This window comes from Oryctolagus cuniculus, chromosome X, assembly GCF_964237555.1.
Source record: "Oryctolagus cuniculus chromosome X, mOryCun1.1, whole genome shotgun sequence".
Taxonomy (NCBI): Eukaryota; Metazoa; Chordata; class Mammalia; order Lagomorpha; family Leporidae; genus Oryctolagus; species Oryctolagus cuniculus.
The window spans coordinates 39,227,003-39,250,637 of NC_091453.1; the positions used below are offsets into that span (position 1 = coordinate 39,227,003).

The window sequence follows — 23,635 nt, forward strand, 5'->3', positions numbered from 1 at the left end:
CACAAAAAAAAATTAATTAGGAAATGGGCAGGGGCCAGCACTGTGGCATAGCGGGTAAAACCGCCACCTGCTATGCCAGCATCTCATTTGGGCACCGGTTAATGTCCCATCTCCACTTCCGATCCAGCTCTCTGCTATGGCCTGGGAAAGCAGTAGAAGATGGCCCAAGTCCTTGGCCCCTGCACCCACGTGGGAGACCCAGACAAAGCTCCTGGCTTCTGGCTTCAGGTAGTCTCAGCTCCAGCTGTTGAGGCAACTGTGGAATGAAGCAGCAGATGGAAGACCTCTCTCTCTCTCTGCCTCTCCTTCTCTCTCTGTGAAACTCTGACTTTCAAATAAATAAATAAATCTTTTTATAAAAAAGAAATGAGCAAAGGACTTTAACAGGCATTTTTCCAAAGAGGAACCTCAAATGTCCAATAGACCCATGAAAATGCTCAGGATAACTAGCCATCAGGGAAATGCAAATCAAAGCCAAAATGAGGTTTCACCTCACCCCGTTAGAACGGCATCCATACAGAAATCAACAAACAACAATTGATGGTAAGAATGTGAAGAAAAATGTACCCTAATCCACTGTTGATGGGACTGTAAATTGGTAAAGTCACTATGGAATACAGTATGTAGATACCTCAGAAATCTGAATATAGACCTAACATATGACCCTGCCATCCCATTCCTGGGAATTTCCAAGAGAAATGAAATCAGCATAAAGAAAAAGTTATCTATACCCTCATGTTTATCACAGCTCAATTCACAATAACAAAGACATGGAATCAACCCAAGTGGCTGTCAACTGAAGACTGGATAAAGAAATTATGGGATATGTACACCACAGAATACTTCACAGTGGTTAAAAACGATCAGGTAATTTGCAACAAAATTGGTAAAACTGGAAAAAAATCATGCTTAGTGAAATAAGTCAGTCCCAAAAGGACAAATACTATATGTTCTCCCTGAGCTGTGATAATAATTCTATAGAAGTGAAATTAACACTTTGAGATGCAATGACTTTTAACAGCCCTTGTCATAACTGTTGAGGAACAGTTTTTTCCATACTATGTGTTGAACTCTTTACTTAATATAGAGTTAATCATATATGTATAAAGTTAATTGAACATAGATCTTAGTAAAAAAAAAATAAGAATGAGAATAGGAGTGGAATGAGGAAGAGGAGTGGGAGAGTTGTTGGGAGAGTGGGTCAGTTAAAAAGAATCACCATGTCCCTAAGGTTGTAATTATGTAATATATGAAGTTTGTGTTCCTTAAATAAAATGTTTCTGGGGAAAAATTATCATGGATTTCAAAATTGTTGTACCTAAATTAACTTATCTTTCAATTTCATTTTATGAAAACTATTAAAGTTATCGTCAAATGTTCTACTGAAAAAAAAAAAAAAACTAAAGAATAATTAAACACAGTGTTGGATATTTGGGGATACTATCAAATGACCTAACATATGGGTCATAGGAATTCCTGAAGGCATGGAAAAGAGAATGGGTTAGAAGAACTTTTAAGTGAAATAATTATAGGAAACTTTTCTAATTTTGTTAAAGAAAGGGGCATCCAAGTACAGGAAGCACAGATAACTCCTAATGGACATTACCAAAAAAGATCTTCACCACGACACATTGTAGTCAAATTTCCACAGCAAAACATAAAGTTTCTAAAATGTGCATGAGGGAAATGAAAGATTATTTTCAGAGGATTTCTAATTAGACTTACAGCTGACTTTTCATCAGAATCCCTATAGGCTAGAAGAGAATGACAAGATACAGTCCAAGACTTAAAAAGAAAAAAAAAACCTGTCAACCCAGATTGCTGCACCCTGCAAAGCGCTCATATATAAATGAAGGTGACATAAAGACTTTCTATAACAAATAGAAATTGAAACAATTTGTTACCACTTGTCCAGCCTTAAAAAAGATGTTTATGGATGTGCTACACACAGAAACAAAGAAACATGATCAACATTATGAAAGAATGTGAAGGCAGAAAAATCTCTCAGTAAAAGAACAAATAAATCCAAAGTAAACAATAGGAGTATTTATAGAAAATGGCAGGGCCAAGTCGTTACATATCAATAGTCACCTTGAAAGGCCTCAACTGTCCAGTTAAAGGATACAGACTGGATGAATGGATTAAAAAACAAGACCCATCTATTTTCTGCCTACAATAAACATATCTATCCCACAAAGATACCCATAAACTGAAACTAAAAGTATGGAAAAATATATCCCATGCTAATGGAAACCAAAAAAGAGCTGGTATAGCCACCCTAATATCAGACAAAATGGACTTTAGCACAAAAACTGTTAAAAGAGACAAAGAAATACACTATGTAATGATGAAGGATCAATTCAACAGGAAGACTGACTATAATAAACATATACATACCAAATTACATAGCACCAGGCTATTTAAAAGAAATGTTGGGTCCGGCACTGTGGTGTAGCAGATAAAGCCACTGCCTGCAGTGCCAGCATCCCATATGGGTGCCAGTTCGAGTCCCAGATGCTCCACTTCTTGTCTAGCTCTATGCTCTGGCCTGGCCTGGGAAAGCAGTAGAAGACGGCCCAAGGTCTTGAGCCCTTGCAGCCACGTGGGAGACCCAGAGGAGGCTCCAGGTTCCTGGCTTTGGATCTGTGCAGTTCCTGCCATTGTGGACATCCGGGAAGTGAACCAGCAGATGGAAGACCTCTCTCTCTCTCTCTCTCTCTCTGCCTCTGCCTCTCTGTAACTCTGTCTTTCAAAAATAAATAAATATTAAAAAAAGAAATGTTAATGTATCTAATGTTAATGTAATCTAAAGGGAGACATAGACTCCAATGCAATAGTAATGGGGAATTCAATAACCCACATTCAGCAATGGACAGATCAGCTAGACAGAAAATCCACAGGGAAAGAATAGAGTTACTGAACACTATAGACCAAATGGACCTAATGGATATCTACAGAACTTTTCATCCTACAGTTGCAGAATACACATTCTTCTCACCAGTGCATGGAACTTTCTTTAGGATTGACCATATGCTAGGCCATAAAGCAAGTCTCAGAAAATTCAAAAAAATAGAAATCCTTATTCTCTGACCACAATGGGATGAAGCTGGAAGTCACCAACTCAAGAATCTCTAGGACAAATGCAAACACATGGAGACTGAAAAATATGTTCCTGAATGAACAGCATGTCATAGAAGAAATCAAAAAAGAAGTCAAAAATTCTCTGGAGACAAATGAAAATGACAATTCCACAAATCAAAACATGGGATACAGCAAAAGCAGTGTTAAGAGGAAAATTTCTACCAGTTGTTGCCTACATGAAAAAATTGAAAGGTATCAAATAAGTGAGCTATCAGTGCATTTCAAGGACCTAAAAAATAACAGCAAACCAAACCCCAAATCAGTAGGAAAAATTAGTTAATTATAATTAATGAAGAAATAAGCAAAAATAAAATTAAAATATTCCCTTCTAGTAGTAACATCTGAAAAGGTAAAAGTTTTTAATTATTTTGGAATTAACTTGTATAAGGTATGAGATAAAGATCCAATATTATTTATCTGCATGAGAATTTCCAGTCTTTCCAACAGCATTTATTGAAAATATTGCTTTTCCCTTATCTTTGCTGAAAATTAATCACTCATAAATTTGTGAACTAATCCCTTGGTTCTCTATTCTGTTCCATTGGCCTAATGTATCTGCCGTTGTATGCTACTATCATGGTGCTTTGAGTAATATAAATTTGTAATACATTTTGAAGTTAGGTAATGTGATACCTCCAGTTTGTTTTATTTATTCAAGATTACTATGCCTATTCAGGATCTTTTTTTGATTTCCCACACATCTTAGGATTGGTTTTACTATTTTGTTGAAAACTGTCATTGGAATTTGGATAGGACTGCATTGAATCTGACATCTCAACAATATTAATTTTTCCAATCCATGAAAACAAACTGTCTTTCTACTTGTGTCTGTTTCTATTTATCTCCACTGTTATATAGTTTTCAGGGAGCATACCTTTCATCTCTTTGGTTTAATTTATTCCTAATATTTTGATTTTTGTGGCTATTGTATTGAGTTCTTTGTGTGTGTGTGTGTGTTTCATATTTATTTAAAAAAAAAAGTTGCTCCAAAGAACAACCTCAGGGATGGAGGTGGCAGGACACAGACCCATAGGTAGCTAGAAAAGTATGCCTTAGGGAAATTTAGGGAGCCTCATTACTACCTTGTTTTAGATGCTATGTGAGTAGCTAGCTTAGTTTTCCATTCTTCTGTCCCACCCACTTACAAACATGGCACAGCTACTGGCTTGCCTAGTAAGGCCTCAGTTAAAGGACCCCATTTACACAGATTTGGTACAGCAGTACTTCTAACTTAAAAAGATCTCATCCCCATACAGTCTTGTTCTAGATCTTTGGCTGACTATCTTTATTGTTGCGTGTGAGATGGTTTCACCCCTTGAACACACAAAGCCATGTTAAGTCTTTATAGTTATCAATAAATTGTACTGCCCTCTCTTTTACATGCAGCTAAAAAATGGCAACAGGCCAGGATAAAACACAGTGAATGCTATACTGTTGCAATTATCACCCATTAAATGATCATTTGCTAATAACGGTCACTAAATTTATATATTATATATAGAATATATATTATATATAGAATACTGCAAAAACACAGTAAAAAGACTGAAGTTTGCTCATTTCTGCTCAGGAAGTCCCTTCAATCCCAAGCTTCATCATATGCCATCCTTTCAGCTTCAAAATTTACTGCTGTTACTACTGCTTCTCCTCCTTTTGATCTTCCTTTTGTTCCCCAGTGCCAGAACTTCCAGAGCCTTCTCGCTCGGATGCCATCTTTTTGTATGCTATTTCAAAGAGCTTCAGTGATGCCTGCTGAAGGGAAGATGTTGCCTGCCTAATGTTTTCTCCTGTTTCGCTGTCTTTTCGAGCCAGGAGTTCCCTCATTTTGGAAATCTCTTCTTTTAGCTTGTTACACTCATCAGCAGGCAACTGGTCCTTGAATTCTTCCATCTTGGTTTTTGTGTCATGAATGATTCCTTCAGCCATATTAACTGCTTCAACCCGTTCCTTCTTTGGCCGGTCTTCATCAGCATACTTTTCTGCATTTTTAACCATATTTTCAATGTCATCTTTGCTTAATCCACCTGAAGACTGGATTACAATCTGCTGCTCACGTCCTGTGCCCTTATCTTTAACAGAAACATGTACAACCCCATTGGCATCGTCAGCCGGCGCCATGGCTCACTAGGCTAATCCTCCGCCTTGCGGCGCTGGCACACTGGGTTCTAGTCCCGGTCGGGGCTCCGGATTCTGTCCCGGTTGCCCCTCTTCCAGGCCAGCTCTCTGCTATGGCCCGGGAATGCAGTGGAGGATGGCCCAAGTACTTGGGTCCTGCACCCCATAGGAGACCAGGAGAAGCACCTGGCTCCTGGCTTCGGATCAGTGCGATGCACCGGCCGCAGCGCTCTGGCTGCGGCGGCCATTGGAAGCTGAACCAACGGCAAAAAAACCAACGGCAAAAGGAAGACCTTTCTCTCTGTCTCTCTCTCTCTCACTGTCCACTCTGCCTGTCAAAAAAAAAAAAAAAAACCCATTGGCATCAATATCAAATGTAACTTCAATCTGAGGGACTCCTCGAGGTGCTGGAGGAATTCCAATCAAAGTGAACTGTCCAAGAAGTTTGTTGTCTCCAGCCATCTCTCTCTCCCCCTGACATACTTTAATCTTGACTTGAGTCTGCCCATCAGCAGCAGTAGAAAACACCTGGCTCTTTTTGGTTGGAATAGTGTGTTCCTGTTAATAAGCTTGGTGAAGACACCTCCTAGAGTCTCAATACCCAGAAACAGGGGAGTGACATCCAGGAGCAGCACATCTGTGACATCACCAGCCAATACGCCTCCTTGAATAGCAACTCCAATAGCCACAGCTTCATCAGGATTGACAGCTTTACCTGGGGCTCGGCCAAAAAGATCCTGCACAGTCTGCTGGACCTTGGGCATCCTAGTCATGCCACCAACAAGAATCACTTCTCCTATGTCACTCTTGCTAACTTCTGCATCTTGCATAGATTTCTGGCATGGAGCCATAGTCCTCTTGATCAGATCTGCAACAATTCCCTCAAATTGAGCTTGGGTCAACTTAATGTTCAAATGCTTGGGTCCAGAAGCATCCATTGTAAGATATGGCAAGTTGATGTCGGTCTGCACAGATGAGGAGAGCTCACATTTGGCTTTCTCAGCAGCTTCTCTCACTCTCTGCAGTGCCATGTTGTCTTTGGTCAAATCAACCCCTGTCTCCCTCTTGAACTCCTTCACAATGTGTCATAACAGGGCCTGGTCAAAGTCTTCACCACCTATCGTAGTGAGTTATTAATTTCTTTTTGTGCATAGAGCATTGTGAGTGTATGAAACCATTACTGATTTAATTTTGATTTGGTAATCTGCAATTTTACTAAATTTATTAGTAATAATAGATTTTTGGTGGATGATTCACGGTTTCTATATAAAAAACTGTGTCATTTGTTTACAAGAACAATTTAACTTCTTCCTTTCTTATTGATATGCTTTTTATTTGTTTCCATTTTGTATTTGCTCTGGTTAGAACTTCCAGTGGATGGAAGAACTCTCTGTTTCTCCCTCTATTTCTGTAACTCTGCATCTCACATAAATAAACAAATAAATAAATCTTTAAAAATAAAATTAAATTGAAAATTTATAAATGAGAAAAACATGCTATTAGACCTATTTTTCCAAAGACATACAAATGGCCAATAGGTGTATGAAAATGTATTCAGAGGCTGGCGCTGTGGCATAGTGGGTAAAGCTGCCACCTGCAGTGCTGGCATCCCATATGGGCGCCGGTTCGAGACCCATGGCTGTTCCACTTCTGATGCAGCTCTCTGGGAAAACAGTAGAAAATGGCCCAAATCCTTGGGCCCCTGCACCCACATGGGAGACCTAGAAGAAGCTCCTGGCTGCTAGCTTCGGATAGGCACAGTTTGGCCATTGCAACCAATTGGGGAGTGAACAAGCGGATGGAAGATCTCTCTCTCTCTCTCTTGCCCTCTCTCTCTCTCTCTCTGCCTCTCCTCTCTGTGTGTAACTCCGACTTTCAAATAAATAAATCTTTAAAAAAAGAAAATGTATTTAATTTCACTAATTATCATAGAAATGCAAATCAAATTACAGTGAAATATCACCTCACCTCATTAAGATGGTACTATTGTTTGAGCTCAAGTCCCCAGGGTAGCAGTGGAAACTTTAGGAGGTGTGACCTAGTGGAAAGTAGTGGAAAGTCCTCAGGTCCTTGACGACATATCATTAAAGGGGATTGTGGGTCTCTCTTCCTTTACTCAGATTTGATATATGACAACTCACTCTGAAATGCACTCCCACTGTTGTCATCCACCACTCTTACCAGAGGAAAAGCAAATTTTCCCTATACCCCACCAAATTATGGACTTAGAATCTCAGAAACTAGGTTAAATAAACCTTTTCACTTTATGAAGTTAGCTGCCTAAACTATTTCATTGTGGTGATGCAAAGCTGACTAATACAGATTGCTATTATTAAAAAAGATCCTCCCAAAAAATCCCAAGAGTAAACAAGTGCATGTAAGGATATGGAATAAATTGAACCCTTGAACACTGTACAACTGTATATGGAAGTGTAAATCAGTAAAGCCATTGTCAAAAATAATATGAACAGTTTTCAAAGATTTAAAAATTAAACTACTTATAATATGACCTAGTTTATATACCAAAGATATGGAATCAGTACCATATATATATTTCCATGTTCAATCATTGCAGCATTATACTTAACAGCCAAGATGTAGAAACAACCAAAAGTATTTATTACTCTTGACATAACCCAGCCAGACAGAGATAAAGAGAAAAAATTAAAAAGAATGAAGAACATCTATGCGAACTATGGTGATATGGTTAAACTACCAAATATTCATATAATTAGTATTCCTGAAAGAGAAAAAAGGAAAAAAAGTCTTTTAGAATCTGCTAAATGAAATAATAATTAGAAATTTCCCATGTCTTGAAAGATACATGGACATCCAGATACAAGTAGCTGAAAGAACTCCAAGCAGACACAACCAAAGAAGGTCTTTTCCAAGTTAAGGACAAAGAGCGAATTCTAAAGTCAATAAGATAAAAGTGTCAAATTACATATAAAGGACAACCAATTGGATTAACATCAGACTTCTCAGTAGAAATCCTACAGGTCAGAAGACAGCAGGATGGAATATTCAAGGACTTAAAAGAAAAACATTTCCAACAAAGAATATTACATCCAGAAAAGCTAGCCTTTAAAAGTGAAGGAGAAGTAGAATATTTTTCAGATAAGCAAAAACAGAGAATTCACCACCACCAGACCAGCCTTATAAGAAATTCTGGAATGCATCCTGCATTAGAATTAAACATCATTAAAAGACATAACACCACCAAATTCATTAACTGAGCAGGTAAAATCCAATTAACAAAATGACAGGTCATAATTCTTAAATATCAACACTAACCTTTAATGTAAATATATTAAATTCTCCAGCCAAAAGACTTAGGTTTGTTGAATAGATAAAAAACCAAGGTCACACTATACATTGCCTACAAGAAACTCACTTCACAACCAAAGATACAGACATACTGAAAGTGAAGGGCTGGATAAAAGTATACCAGGTAAATGGAAATCAAGCAGGAGTAGATATCTTGGAATAGTATTAAGCTTTAAATAAGAAAGATCTCCTGCCATTTGGGATACGACCTGGGAACCTGAAGAGCATTATACTAAGGGAAATAAGCATCACATAGAGGAAGATTGAAAAAAAGCTAAATCACCTTTGAGATGCAATAACTTTGAGCAGCCCTTGTCTGGACTATTTGTTGCTCCCCCTCTTCATGGAGGAATGACACAGGACCCTGTGCTGTTCTTTTGTCTGCTCAGCCCTTCCCGGGTTTGCTGCTGGTTCTTCCCGGGTTGGCTACCAACCCTTCCACCTCCGTGGAAAGGCGGTGCCCCCCTGCCACTTTCCCACTTCCGCGGGGGAGCGGCACACCGCCGGCCGGCTCTCTCGGGGGCTGCTCAGATGTTCCTCAGGTGTTCCTGGTGCATGTTGTCTCTCTCCTCCTTTATAGTCCTCTTCCACCAATCCCAACTCTGCTACCCACACGCCGAGTACGCTGCTCTCCTCCAATCAGGAGCAGGTCCTACAGTTTATTGGTTGAACTGGAGGCAGCTGTGTAGAAGCTGTTTACTCCTCTCTCAGCGCCATATTGTGGGAGAGCAGATGCGTAGAATAAGTCTTAATTCCAGTAACTTAGCCTAGTCTCAGTTGCTCCCCACACTATTGAGGAACAGTTTGTTGTTGCTGTTTCTTTATTTTTCAAATTTTTCTCTTTTTTTCTCATACAAAGCGTTGAACTCTTTACCTAGAATAGAGTGAACCCTCTATATATAAAGTTAAATGAACATAGATTTTAGTGAAAAACAGGACAAGGAACAGTAGAGGGAAAAGGAAGTGGGGTGGGGGAGTGGGTGGGAAGGCAGGTAAGTTGGGGAGAATTACTATGTTCCTAATGTTGTATTTATGAAATGCATACACATAAATTTAAAAAATAAACTAATCAGAAAGAAATGTCATAGGTTTTGCCCCTCATTCCACCATATGATTTCAGCAGTCTTCATTTTCACAGTAGCAAATTTCTAGGTTCATCTTGTGGGCCTCAAAATTCTGGAAAGAAAGCTCCAATTCAAAGGCAATTTATCTAAAGATACTTTATAATGAAACTAAGTTTTTGTCCATTTGAAATGTATAAGTTGTGTTATAACATAGTAGTGTCAAGTATAACCACTATCCTTGTAGTTGAACTTCCAGGATCAAGAAAGCATATTTAAATTGATTCCCATCCTTATTGGTGGGGCATAGCTAACTCAACTGTGAAAAGACACATTTCACAATTACCTTGGTGCTGATTACGTAGCCTGGGTCTCTGCCTTCTCCTCCTGCCCCACCCTCTGCCCTCACTCTATCCCCACCCCACATCAGCCTTCCAGTTTGGGGTGACTCTTTAGAGTAAAAGTGAAGAATTCAGGTGGCAGGCCCTGAGACTACTGTTGGATGTAGGTGTGCTTTGTCTGCACTCCAGTTTCTTTTGCTGTCTTAAATGATGCCTTCTCCAAGCCATCATCCTGTTTCCCCTGCTCCACTGCCACATTTGGCCAAAGCATAAATTGTGACCCCTCTGCTCCCCTCTGCAATTGGAATTCAGGTATTTCTATCTTTGTCCCCAACCTTTATCAAGGGGTGCTACTTTCCCTTCATCCTTCAAGGCCATTTGTGCACCATCACCACCCAGAACTCTGAAGTTGGAAAGTCTCTGACCCCTCTTGTTGAGTTTGGGGACCACATTCACTCACTGTCCACCAGCCCAGGAAAGGAAGGCCAGAGCCTCAGCTCTGCAACCTTCTGCTCTTGTTCTTATAGCTGACACATTCTTGCATCTCAGGTTCTGATAAGATGTCAAGAATGGCAGCAGCACATTTGCTCATATCTGCCCACTCCAAATCCTTGGTGGTTAAACCCAGGGAAAAGGCCATTTGGAGACATTGAAGCACACAGGAGCCACTGAATTGTTCTTTCCTGCAATTGCTTTTGCTTTTCAACACTGGAGATATTTTAAACAAGGCTCTCATTTGGTCATGCTTACAGTGCGTTGGATTTAGTTTGGAATCAGACAACTGGAACAAAAAGAACCATTAATCCGTGTACTTTGGTGTTGATGCATTGTTGATGCCTCTGAGTTGTCCACAGGGATTGAGAAAGAACTCAGCATTCATAGCACATTCCCAAGATTGGCAGGCTTGGTTCCCAGCATGTTGCTGCGTTTTCCCACTTTCCCTTCAGGACCACTAAAAGCTGAAATGTGGATGCATACTGAAATCAAAGCAAGTCATGCGTCCTAGAGGTTTTTGGTTTTTTTCCCCCTAAGTTTGCATTTGTGTAAGCAACTGCTTTTGAAACAGCAACTACCAAGTCTACGGAGCAATTGTTTCCATTCATCTTTTTTTTTTTTTTCTGGGGGAAACCTTAGTTCTGAAGAGGTAACACTGGTAATTCAGTTCTAAAGACATATCACTGGTAAAGTCTAACATAGTAGTATTCCATAAGCAGTCTTTTTATTGCCAGACCATTGCCTGAGTTTAGTATAATAAAGTGCATACTAATATTTAAAAATAAATAAATAAATGGCATTTCTGATTAATCACCCATGATAGAATATTCTGTTTAGCAACATTAAGAGACTAACAACAGACAAATTAGGCAGATGAAATTATTGCAATAGTGATCACTGTGACCCTGTTAGACAACTGTGGTGATGCTTAGGGAACACTTGACCACTTGATAGACAGAATCTGCTGTTGAGTTATGCTGTGTTGCATGACTAGAATATCATCTTATGTTTCTCTGACATCACACGCAAGAAGAAAACTTTTTCAGCACATAATGTGACTGAGGACAGCCTTTCAAAACCAATTTTTGATTCTACACAATGTCTGCTAACAAATATAAATATTTAATAAATGATTTATTTAAACCAAATCAGTTTCTGAATTCAAATTCATTTAACAATTTCCTTTATATACTTGCTGGAAGTTAAAAATCAATATCACTTGCTAGAGATGTAATTTTAAAAGTAAATGAAATGAAAATTCAATGAAAAATGGTACACATATTTACATATTTATATAAAGTAGTGAACCAAATCCATTTGTACTGTAGTACCTACTTCATACATGTTATGACACTCATAAATCTTTGCAATGATTTAGTATAAATATTGCTAGTCCTTTTGAATTTTTGCTTAGTTTTGACAGATTCAATATAGTTTAGATACAATTCTAAAAATATAATGATATTCCCTTTGTCCCTCCCCCTATTTTCCTTCTACCCTCCATACATCTCACTTTCTTTCTTGTTTTAGTTTTTGAAATAACAATTTAAAATTACATTACAGTAAAAAAGGCTTAATGATTCACCAAATGAGAATTTTAAAAAGTAAAAAGAAAAAAGAAACCTACCTTGGTAGGAATATAAGCAACAGCTATAAACAGTGATTGAATGGTAAATGACCATTTCATCCACATACAGCAAATTTTAAAGTAATCACAGACCTATTTCAGAAATCAAAATATTTCCTTTAGGTCTATTTCCTATTAGACTCAAAGAATGTGGGTATGTTTTTCACCATCATGCATAACCAGTATGGTAACACATGGGTATTTTGTGCAATACCATATAGAGAGCACAGATATGACCCGAGTATTTTGCCTCTGCAAGTGCCCTACTTCCTTAGCATTTTCTTCTGCTTGAGTTCTAATTCATTTTTTAAAAGAAATTGGTGTTTATTTTCCATCAACCTCATTTCCATTTCTGCTTCAGAGACTGTGAAGAGCAACTTAAGACCATGCAGTGGTTGATCCCAGCCGCTCAATGGCCTGAGAAGTGGGAGCTGCAGACCAGTCTTCAGTGGCAGGCTGAGCACTCTAGTCTTCAGTGGGGAATTGCTGAGTAGGCGCAGAGGGTACTTGCATGTTTACAGATCAGTCTGCAACCTTAGGATCAGTAGCCATGAATTCAGTGGGATAGTCCATTCATCCTGAAATTTTTCCTTGGTCACACCTTTTTCAGAAGTGGCCTGCTATTAGTTTTCAAGCTCTCCAGGATCTCTGTAGAAGTAGAGATTAGGGCCGGTGCTGCGGCTCAGTAGACTAATCCTCCGCCTGCGGCGCCGGCACACCGGGTTCTAGTCCCGGTTGGGGCACCAGATTCTATCCCGGTTGCCCCTCTTCCAGGCCAGCTTTCTGCTATGGCCCGGGAAGGCAGTGGAGGATGGCCCAAGTGCTTGGGCCCTGCACCCGCATGGGAGACCAGGAGAAGCACCTGGCTCCTGGCTTCGGATCAGTGCGGTGCGCCAGCCACAGCACACCGGGCGCAGCGGACACTGGGGGGTAAACCAACAAAAAAGGAAGACCTTTCTCTCTCTCTCACTGTCCACTCAGCCTGTCAAAAAAAAAAAAAAAAAAAAAAAGAAGAAGTAGAGATTAGGCATGACCTCCCACGGGTGTTCACAGAAGATGGCACCACGCATGTGCAGAGCCTCGTGGTATTCACCACATCAGACCCACTGAATGGCCTCCCTTGGTGTTGCAAGGATGGCAATGTCCGCATAGCGCAGAGAAGAGTCTGTTTTACACACAACAATGATAGGCAAGTTCACATAAGACGCCTCTGTGAGAGGCTGGTGGTCAGCACTGGGAGCAGTAACAACCACAAAACGTGGCTCCCAGAAGGGTCTGGTTAGTTGCAGGTGTAAAGTGGCCAGCAATAGGAGCAGCTCCGGTGGCAGCAGCAAACTTCCACACTGCACTCTGGTGGGTTCCTGCAATAAGGAATTTGAGGACATCTCCCTCCTTCATTTTCAGAGCTTAAGGACTCTGGACATTTTGAACACTTCCCTTTAAGTTATGCTGAGAATGAAGAACATGCTGTATGGATTCCATGGAGGGTAGCTGGGAAAAGCAAGTTCTACTTCTTATAATAAGCTCCATAACCTAGAGACTTCACACATATTTTCTGTAAACTACAATATCCTACATTTATTCTTCATTTTTATTTTGGCCATAGATTTTCAGTTCTTTTGGAATAGGAAAATATTTTTAAATCTCTGCAAATGGGAAAATAATTGATGCCTATACTTTTCTGCCTTTCCCCAAACTTAGTACATTATGAATAGGATTTCATAGCTGTAGAACTGTTTTTAAATTCATATGTGAATGTAAATAGCTTCTCACAGATGCAGCCAAATGTCATTGTGTCCAGCAAATGACCGGAATTACACATATTGGGAGACTTTCAAGTGATATTTGTGACATCAAGACAATGGAGAATTTTGTATTGAAAAAAAAATTATTACTGCTCTGTCTTCATTTCTGAATAGACTTTAAGAAAGAAAGTGTTTGCAAGATGATGTTATGGCATTTCATAGTGCTGTTTGTGACATCAGTTCTTTCCTCTTTCTCCCTAAAACTGTCCCAAATCACCTTGTTTTTTTAAAGATTTATTTATTTGGAAAGCAGAGTGATAGAGAGAAGATGAGACACACACACAGGGCACATGGGGCTTCCATCCACAAGTTCACTACTTCAAATGGCCACAACAGCCAGGTTCAGGTCAAAGCCATGAGCAAAGATGTACATCCCGGTGCCCACACAGGTGGCAGGGGCCTAAGTACTTAGCCCATCTTCAGCTCTTCCCCAGGAACATTAGCATGGGAGTCCTCTCCTCTCTCTCTCTCTCTCTCTCTCTCTCTTTCTCTCTCTCATATCTGTCTGTCTCTTTGATTATCTAATAATTCTTTGAAAGGATAATTATATAGGGACCAGCATTATGATACTTCCAACCACACAGATTCAACAAGTTGGGAAGACTCTAGATCATCTTCTTTTTCAGGAGATTTGGATCTTATTCTGACCTACTCAACCATATTTTTACACTTCCAAGATTAAATCACATCACATATTTGTTTTTAACTTTCAAAATATTTTCAAATTAAATCCTAGGGTAATAAAAAATCTTACATATTTTCTAATTACTCAAAATATGGCTGCTTGCAAATCTATGTATGTCATTGCCAACCTAACAGAGAAGTCATGTGGAGAAAGAGAAGACATTTTTATTGAGATTTGATTGCACAACTAGATTCCCCATTATGGAAGTATATATGAAAATACTGCTAGAGAATGAAACCCTGAGTCCATACTGCTTTTGTCTGTACAGTAATTGCAATTCCCCCTGAAATAAACTTATGCTGGAAGGTACAGCCTCCCTCAATCCTTCCTTTACTGTCTGTGGCTGTTCCAACCCAACCATGGTAAAGATGAGAAGTTATGAGTACATATTATGGGCAACCTTTGCTGCACACTGATGCCCTATGGATCTTGGAGTATGTAGCCCTGTCCCTCAGTGTCACCAAGTTCCAGGGGGTTTGCTCATCACCTGCCCCACCCTCTGCCTGGATCCCCACTGAGGACTGAGGATCCCTCCTCTGAGAACCACTGTTAGGTCTCTTGGGACTCACGTACCTACAACACCATCCCCAATCCTTGCCCCATCTACACATGACTCACACTTCCCCTGGACACACCTTCCTCCCTTGTTCCAAGCACACCAAAAGGGCAAGCCACATGGGACAGTGCCATCCATCAATACAAACCTCCCTTCTTTCTCCTCACACCCACACATTAATTTCTGGGAAAATCAATCTGGAGACCTGTTGGTTGAGTGTCAGTGAGAAATAAAGAAGACTGTAGGAACATGCCACTCTTGGCAAAGGTCTGCCGGCAGAAAAGTGGACACTAATACACAGGAGCAATAATGGATACATGAAGCAGTGGGCATGCACACTGATCCGGTTTGTGTCATGCAGCTGAACCTTCCCTGCCTCTGAAGAGAAGGAATCTTGAGGTTCTCCTGAGTAAGAAAAGAAGCTTGCACAGAAAATTTTAATTTCCTTCCTAAAGTTGCTGTGATTTAGCACATAGTATTTGAATTCCCAAACTATCATGCACATTGTAACTTACAATTCCCTCCTTACAAAAGGAGCACCATTAGGCTCCTTTAATACAACACAGGAATGTATAACACTTACCTATGCCCCCAGGCCAAGCACAACTCTACAATTGATTTCCAGAGAGTAAGAAGATGTATGTGCCTGCTGATCCCTTTTTCTGTGAGATCTAGTCTTTATCAATTGACTCTTGTATTGTCAAAAAATAAATACTGTTGGGCTGGCACCCTGGCTCACTAGGCTAATCCTCTGCCTGCGGCGCCGGCACCCTGGGTTCTAGTTCCTGTTGGGGTGCCGGATTCTGTCCCGGTTGCTTCTCTTCCAGTCCAGCTCTCTGCTGTGGCCCGGGAAGGCAGTGGAGGATGGCCCAAGTGCTTGGGCCCTGCACCCGCATAGGAGACCAGGAGGAAGCACCTGGCTCCTGGCTTCGGATCAGTGCAGCGCCGGCTGTAGTGGCCACTTGGGGGGTGAATGAACGGAAAAAGGAAGACCTTTCTCTCCGTCTCTCTCTCACTGTCTAACTCTGCTTGTCAAAAACAAAAAAAAAAAATACTGTTATCTGAAGTTTAATGTGAAGCTTTGAAAATAAAACATTTCATCAACAACAATATATATCGTGTCAGTCCTAGTGGCCCTTATACAAATGTCCTTTTTATCTAAAACACGAAAATCCCAAAGAAGAGGATAAAAAGGAGTTCTTATTTCCATTTTCATATATATGTAGCAGCATTTATTAATCATTGGGGATATTTTATGAAAATTATTTTATATTTTCCAAACTGTAGTTTATAATTCATAGTGTATTATGAGACTGATGTAACAAACAACAAATTGAAACTGATCTTAAGAGTATAAAAATTAACTGAAAATTTATCTCTGTAAAAAATAAGAATGGGAAAGGAAGAGGGAGGAGGAAGAAAGGCAGGAGTATGGGTGGGAGGGAGGTGGGGGGAAGAAGCATCATATTCCCAAATCTGTATATATTATATGCAAAGTTGTATTCCTTAAATAATATAAATTTTAAAAGCTATCAGCATGCACTGTACAGAGGATGTACATACAAACTGTACACATGCACAAACATACCTACACATATAAGTACTTATGAGCTTACTGGAATATATACAAAGTGTATTTTTCTTATGTACTGTAATAAGAAAGTTTGAATGTCATTACTTAAGAAGATATTAGTTAAATATCTGGTGGCTAGCAAGTAGATTAAGATATTATTACAATACAGTCTTTCTTATCCATAGTTTTCCACATAAATCTTGAAATAGTTCGCAATTATTTTTTTAAATGATTTATTTATTTATATTACAGGCAGAATTCCAGAGAGAAGTTGTAGAGACATAGAGAAAGAGGTCTTCCATCCTCTGTTCAGTCTCCAAATTGCCTCAATGGTTGGAGCAGGGCCAGACTGAAACCAGGAACCAGGAACTCTATGCAGGTCTCCCATGTGGGTGGCAGGAGCCCAGATATTTTGTCTATCTTCTGCTGCTTTCACAAGGTGCATCAGTGGGGAAGCAGATTGGAAGTGGAACAGCAAGGACACAAAACCTGTGCTTACATAGGATGCTGGCATTGCAGGCGGCAGCTTACCCTGTTGCCTCACAATGTCAGCCCCTCTTAGTTCAGTTTAACCTAATTGATTTTTACTGTGAGAATTTGACCTTCAGCAAATTCACTTATAATAGCTTAAGGTTATGAGAAAAACACCTGGCAAGTTATGTTTCACTATCTCTGTCAATGCTGAGATCATATCCTATTTTCTTTTTCTACAGAAGTGGATGTGCTTATGTATTATGATTCTGCATTTACCTGATTTTGCCTAGGTAGTTTTACTTTTGGAAATAGTGTATCTTTTTTACCAAAAAAATAACTCACTCTGGGATTTTTAAAGATTTGTTTTATTTATGTAGAGAAACATAGAGAGAGGAAGGAATGACAAGGGGGAGGGATATAAATTCTCAGAAATGACATAGAAGACATGAAGAACAAACCTGAAAATTTTAAAACTAGAAAATTCAATAATAAAATAAGAAGCTCAGTGGATATGCTCTAAAATAGAAGGGAGGTAGTGAATGAAACAAACTATGAAGTGAAAGATGCAGCAATATAAATTACCCAATCTAAACAACAGAGAAAAAAGTGCTGAAAAAAATAAATGAACAGAGCCTCAGAGATTTGTTATATAAAACAAAAGATCTAATTTTATCACATTGGAATCTCAGAAGCAGAGAGGAAGAGATGTTAGAAAGTCACTCCAAGATAATGACTGAAAACTTTTCAAAATTGCAAGAGATGAACCTCATGTTTGAGAAGCTGAGTGAAACACAAATGGAAGAAACTCAAAGAAATCCATACCAAAGTACATAATAATCAAATTTCTGAAGACTAAATGCCAAAGATAAAAATCTTGAGAATAACCAGAGAAAAACAAAGCCATGTATGACAGAAGGAGATGACAAAATATATATTTTAATTCTTAAAGAAAAGTGTTGTCCACCCAGATTCCTATACTGAAGTAAGACATCTTTCAGTGAAGCAGGAAACATCAAGATATTCTCAGGTAAAGGAAAAGTAAAAACAACATGCCAGCACCTACTTTACATGAATGGTCGAAGGAAGTTTTCCCAAATAGAAAGGAAAGCATAAAAGAAAGCAAATTGGAAATAAAGAAGTAAGAAACAAAGCAGTAAACAAAAGTGGGTAATTATAAGAGGATTTCTTTTCTCTTTAGATTTTTATAAATCATATATGATGATTGAAGCAAATTTTATTACATCAGATATTTTTAAATGTCTATGGAAAAATGTTTAAAATAATTATAAATAAAGAAATAAAAGAGACATGAAGGGAGGTAAGCTTTTCATATTACACTTGAACTGGTAAAATGATAGCATCAGTAGACTTTATTAGTTATGTATCCATGATTCAATATCCATATTAATGACCAAAATAGCAATGCAAAACTATCCTGACAAACAATATAGGTAAATTAAAAAAGGATCTTTGAAAAATTTATTTATTTATTTATTTATTTATTTGAAAGGCAGAGTTACAGGCAGAGAGGGAAAGACAAAGATTTTCTATTCCCCCCCCCGAAATGTCTGCAATACCTGGGGCAGACTTAAGCCAGAAGCTAGGAGCTTCTTCCAGGTCTCCTGCATGGATGGAGAGGCCCAAGCAGTTGGGCCACCTTCCATTGCTTTTCTAGTCAAATTAGCAGGAAACTGCATTGGAATTGGAGCAGCAAGACAGGAGTCAGCAACCATATGGGTTGCTGGCATCACAAGCCATGGCTTAATTGAGTGCACCACAATATCAGCCCCAGAATAGGAATCTTGGGATTGTAATTGAAACACAAAGGATTGTAAGAAGGGGAGGTTCCAAGATGGCGGAATAGGGAGGGAGCTCACTGATAGTACAGGAAAAGATATTTTAATTTAAGTGGAGATAATGTAGTCTCAGGGAAGAGTTAGGGAAAAAACTGCAGAGGAAACTCTTCCGAATTAGAGGGACACAGTGGATCTATGTGTAGGGCACAAGTGCCCACAGCTCGGGACCCCAGCTGCCGAGAGTCTCCTCTGCACCAGTGCTGGAAAGAGAGGTGAGGCAAAATTACAGTAGCCCGAGACACTGCAAAAAAGCGGCAGGAAGAGCCTAGAGGAAATGAGGCTTGAAGCCCTGTAGGGGAAAGTACACCAGCCTAACTAGAGGAAAGAAAAAAATAAAAGGAAAGTAGGGACACAATTCTCTCCACTCACCTTAAAAAGGCATGCGAGATAATAGAGAAGGTGCCATTTTGGACATATGTAAGAGCTGTGCCAGCTCGGGGCTGTGCTGATCCTCAGCCAAACAGAAAAACCTGAGTCTGGTGGGGAGTAATAACAGGGGAAAAAGACCTAGTGAATGTGTGGAGCTTATGAACCAGGACTGTGAAAAAAACTGAGAGTGGGTGGGAGAACTCACGCTGTGGATGGGACGTGAGTAGTCTTGGTGGCAGATGCCACAAGCTCGGGCAGCCTTGGCAACTTGGTGAGAGACATTGCAGGAGAATCTGAACTTATACTGAGGACTGAACAGATCCTTTGTGTGGTCCTTGGGACAGAGCAGATGAATATTATACCCACTGGGGCTAGCACTCAGGCACTGGTCTCCATTGAGGAGAAGAGCTCAGCTGAACAGAATTACTTCCCGTCGGATTAAAAGAGAGAGAGAGCGAGAGAGAGAGAGAAAAGATTTACCACGCCCAAACCTGGGTGTATCACCTTAGGCACACCCTTAACCCTGAAGAACTGAACAGAGCTCTCTGGCTACACCCACCACAAGCCTCTAGAGATTCACCTAAAGCAGACAGTCCACTTAATCTACAGTCATAGTACAACGACAAAAGCTGCCACAGCAAAAAAAAAATGAAGAAAACAAAAAATATATCCACAATGCCAAACAAAAAACGCAAAAACCAAGGAAACAAGAACAGGGAAGACATCATGACGCTCCCAAAAAAACATTACATTCCAATACAAGATTATGAAGATGATGAGACAGAAGAAATGCAAGAAATGGAACTCAAAAAATTTATGATAAGAATATTTAGAAGTAAACGAAACAAATGCATTAACTACTGAAATCCATGCAGGACGTGACAGAAAATCTCTCTCGTGAAAATGAAATCTTAAGGAGGAAACAAAATGAAATGAGGAATTTAATAGAACATGAAATTGAGATATTGAAGAGAAATCAAAATCAAATGAGGAATAAAATAGAACACATAAAAAACACATTTGAGAGCTTTGAAAACAGAAAACAGAATTGGTGAAGCAGAAGACAGAATATCAGACTTAGAAGACAGAGCACAGCAAAGTATTTTGTCAAACCAAAGAAAAGAATAGGAAATTAGAAATCTAAAAAATATTGTTGAGAATCTACAGTATACTATTAGAATCCCAACATTCAGATCCTAGGAGTTCCTGAAGGCATGGAGAGAGAGAAAGTATTAGAAGGCATTTTTAGTGAGATAGAAGCAGAAAACTTTCCAAGTACAGGAAGCACATAGAACTCCCAATGAACATGACCAGAAGAGATCCTCGCCACGATACATTGTAATCACTCACCACAGTTAAACGTAAAGAAAAGATTCTCAAATGTGTAAAGAGAGAAACATCAGATTACGTTCAGAGGGTCTCCAATCAGACTCACAGCAGACTTATCAGAAACCCTACAGGCTAGGAGGGAATGTCAAGTTATAGCCCAAGTACTAAGAGAGAAAAACTGCCATACCCGAATATTATATCCTGCAAAGCTCTCATTTGTGAAAGAAAGTGAAATAAAGACGTTTCATGGCAAACAGAAATTGAAAAAATTTGTCACCACTTGTGCAGCCTTGCAAAAGATGCTTAAAGATGTGTTACACACAGAAACACAGCCATCAATATGAAAGAAGGTAAAGGAAGAAAACCTACCAGTAAAAGATCACAGGAAGTTCAAAGCATATATTAGAAATATCTTTGGAAAAATGGCAGGGCCATGTCACTACTTATCAATTCTCACATTGAATGTAAATGGCCTCAACACTCCAGTTAAAAGACATAGACTGGCTGAATGGATTAAAAACAAAACCCATCTATTTGCTGCTTACAAGAAACACATCTTTCCAACAAAGATGCATGCAGACTGAAAGCAAAAGGTTGGAAAAAGATATTCCATGCCAACAGATATGAAAAAAGAGCAGGCGTAGCCATCTTAATATCAGACAAAATAAACGTTAACACAAAAGCTGTTAAGAGAGACAAAGAGGGGCACTATATAATGACTAAGGGATCAATTCAACAGGAAGATGTAATGATTATCAATGTATATGCACCTAATTACAGGGCACTGGGTTATTTAAAAGATATGTTAAGGAACTTAAAGGGAGACTTAGACTCCAATACAATAGTACTGGGGGACTTGAATACTCCACTCTCAGAAATAGACAGATCAACTGGACAGAAGATTAACAAGGATACCACAGATTTAAATGACACTATAGCCCAAATGGGTCTCACAGATATCTACAGAACTTTTCATCCTACACTTAAAGAATGTACATTCTTCTCAGCAGTGCATGGAACCTACTCTAGGATTGACCATATACTAGGCCATAAAGAAATCTCGGCAAAATCAAAAGTATTAGAATAATACCATGCAGCTTCTCAGACCATAAGGAATGAAGTTGGAAATTAGCAACTCAGGAATCCCTAAAGCATATGCAAACACATGGAGACTGAACAACATGCTCTGAATGAACACTAGGTCATAGATGAAAACAAAAGAGAAATCAAAAACTTTTTGGAAGTAAATGAAGATAACAACACAACATATCAAAACTTATGGGATACACAAAAAGCAGTGTTAAGAGGGAAGTTTATAGCAATAGGTGCCTACATCAAGAAATTGGAAAGGCACCAAATAAATGAGCTTTCAATGCATCTCAAGGATCTAGAAAATCTGCAGCAAACCAGACCCAAATCTAGTAGGAGAAGAGAAATAATTAAAATCAGAGAAGAAATCAATAGGATTGAATCCAAAAAATCATTACAAAAAATCAGCCAAATGAAGAACTGTTTTTTTTTTTTGAAAAAAAATAAACAAAATTGACACACCATTGGACCAACTAACTAAAAAAAGAAAAGACCCAAATCAATGAAATCAGAGATGAAAAAGGAAACGTAACAATAGACACCCCAGAAATAAAAAGAATCATCAGAAATTACTGCAAGGACTTGTATGCCAGCAAACAGGGGAATCTATCAGAAATGGTTAGATTCCTGGATACATGCAACCTACCTAAATTGAACCAGGAAGACATAGAAAACCTAAGCAGACCCATAACTGAGACAGAAATTGAAACATTAATAAAGGCCCACCCAAAAATGAAAAGCCCAGGACCAGATGGATTCACTGCTGAATTCTACCAGACATTTAAAGAAGAACTAACTCCAATTCTTCTCAAACTATTCAGAACAATCGAAAAAGACGGAATTCTCCCAAATTATTTCTATGAAGCCAGCATCACCTTAATCCCTTAGCTGGAAAAATATGAGGCATTGAAAGAAAATTATAGACCAATATCCCTGATGAACATAGATGCAAAAAACCTCAATAAAATTCTGGCCAATAGAATGCAATGATACATCAGAAAGATCATCCACCCAGACCAAGTGTGATTTATCCCTGGTATGCAGGGATGGTTCAATGTGCGCAAATCAATGTGATACACCACATTAACAGACTGCAGAAGAAAAACCATATGATTATCTCAATAGATGCAGAGAAAGTGTTTGATAAAATACAACACCCTTTCATGATGAAAACTCTAAGCAAACTGGGTATAGGAGGAACATTCCTCAATACAATCAAATCAATTTATGAAAAACCCACGGCCAGCATCCTACTGAATGGGGAAAAGTTGGAAGCATTTCCGCTGAGATCTGGTACCAGACAGGGATGCATACTCTCACCACCGCTATTTAATATAGTTCTGAAAGTTTTTGCCAGAGCTATTAGGTAAGAAATTAAAGGGATACAAATTGGGAAGGAAGAACTCAAACTATCCCTCTTTGCAGATGATATGATTCTTTATTTAGGGAATCCAAAGAACTCTACTAAGAGACTACTGGAACTCATAGAAGAGTTTGGCAAAGTAGCAGGGTATAAAATCAATGCACAAAAACAATCAGCTTTTGCATACACAAGCGATGCCACGGCTGAGGAAGAACTTCTAAGATCAATCCCATTCACAATAGCTACAAAAACAATCAAATACCTTGGAATAAACTTAACCAAGGATGTTAAAGATCTCTACAATGAAAATTAAAAAATATTAAAAAAAGAAATAGAAGAGGATGCCAAAAAGTGGAAAATTCTTCCATGTTCATGGATTGGAAGAATATATATATCACTAAAATGTCCATTCTCCCAAAAGCATTTTAT

At 39.0% G+C, this 23,635-nt stretch overlaps 2 pseudogenes; both read right to left on the reverse strand.

Moving 5' to 3' along the window:
• Window positions 1-4,776: 4,776 nt before the first annotated feature.
• On the reverse strand, window positions 4,777-12,162 carry LOC138847535 (stress-70 protein, mitochondrial pseudogene; annotated as a pseudogene).
• Window positions 12,163-12,485: 323 nt separating this feature from the next.
• LOC103351840 (small ribosomal subunit protein uS2B-like) overlaps window positions 12,486-23,635 on the reverse strand; it is a 42,285-nt pseudogene continuing 31,135 nt past the window's right edge.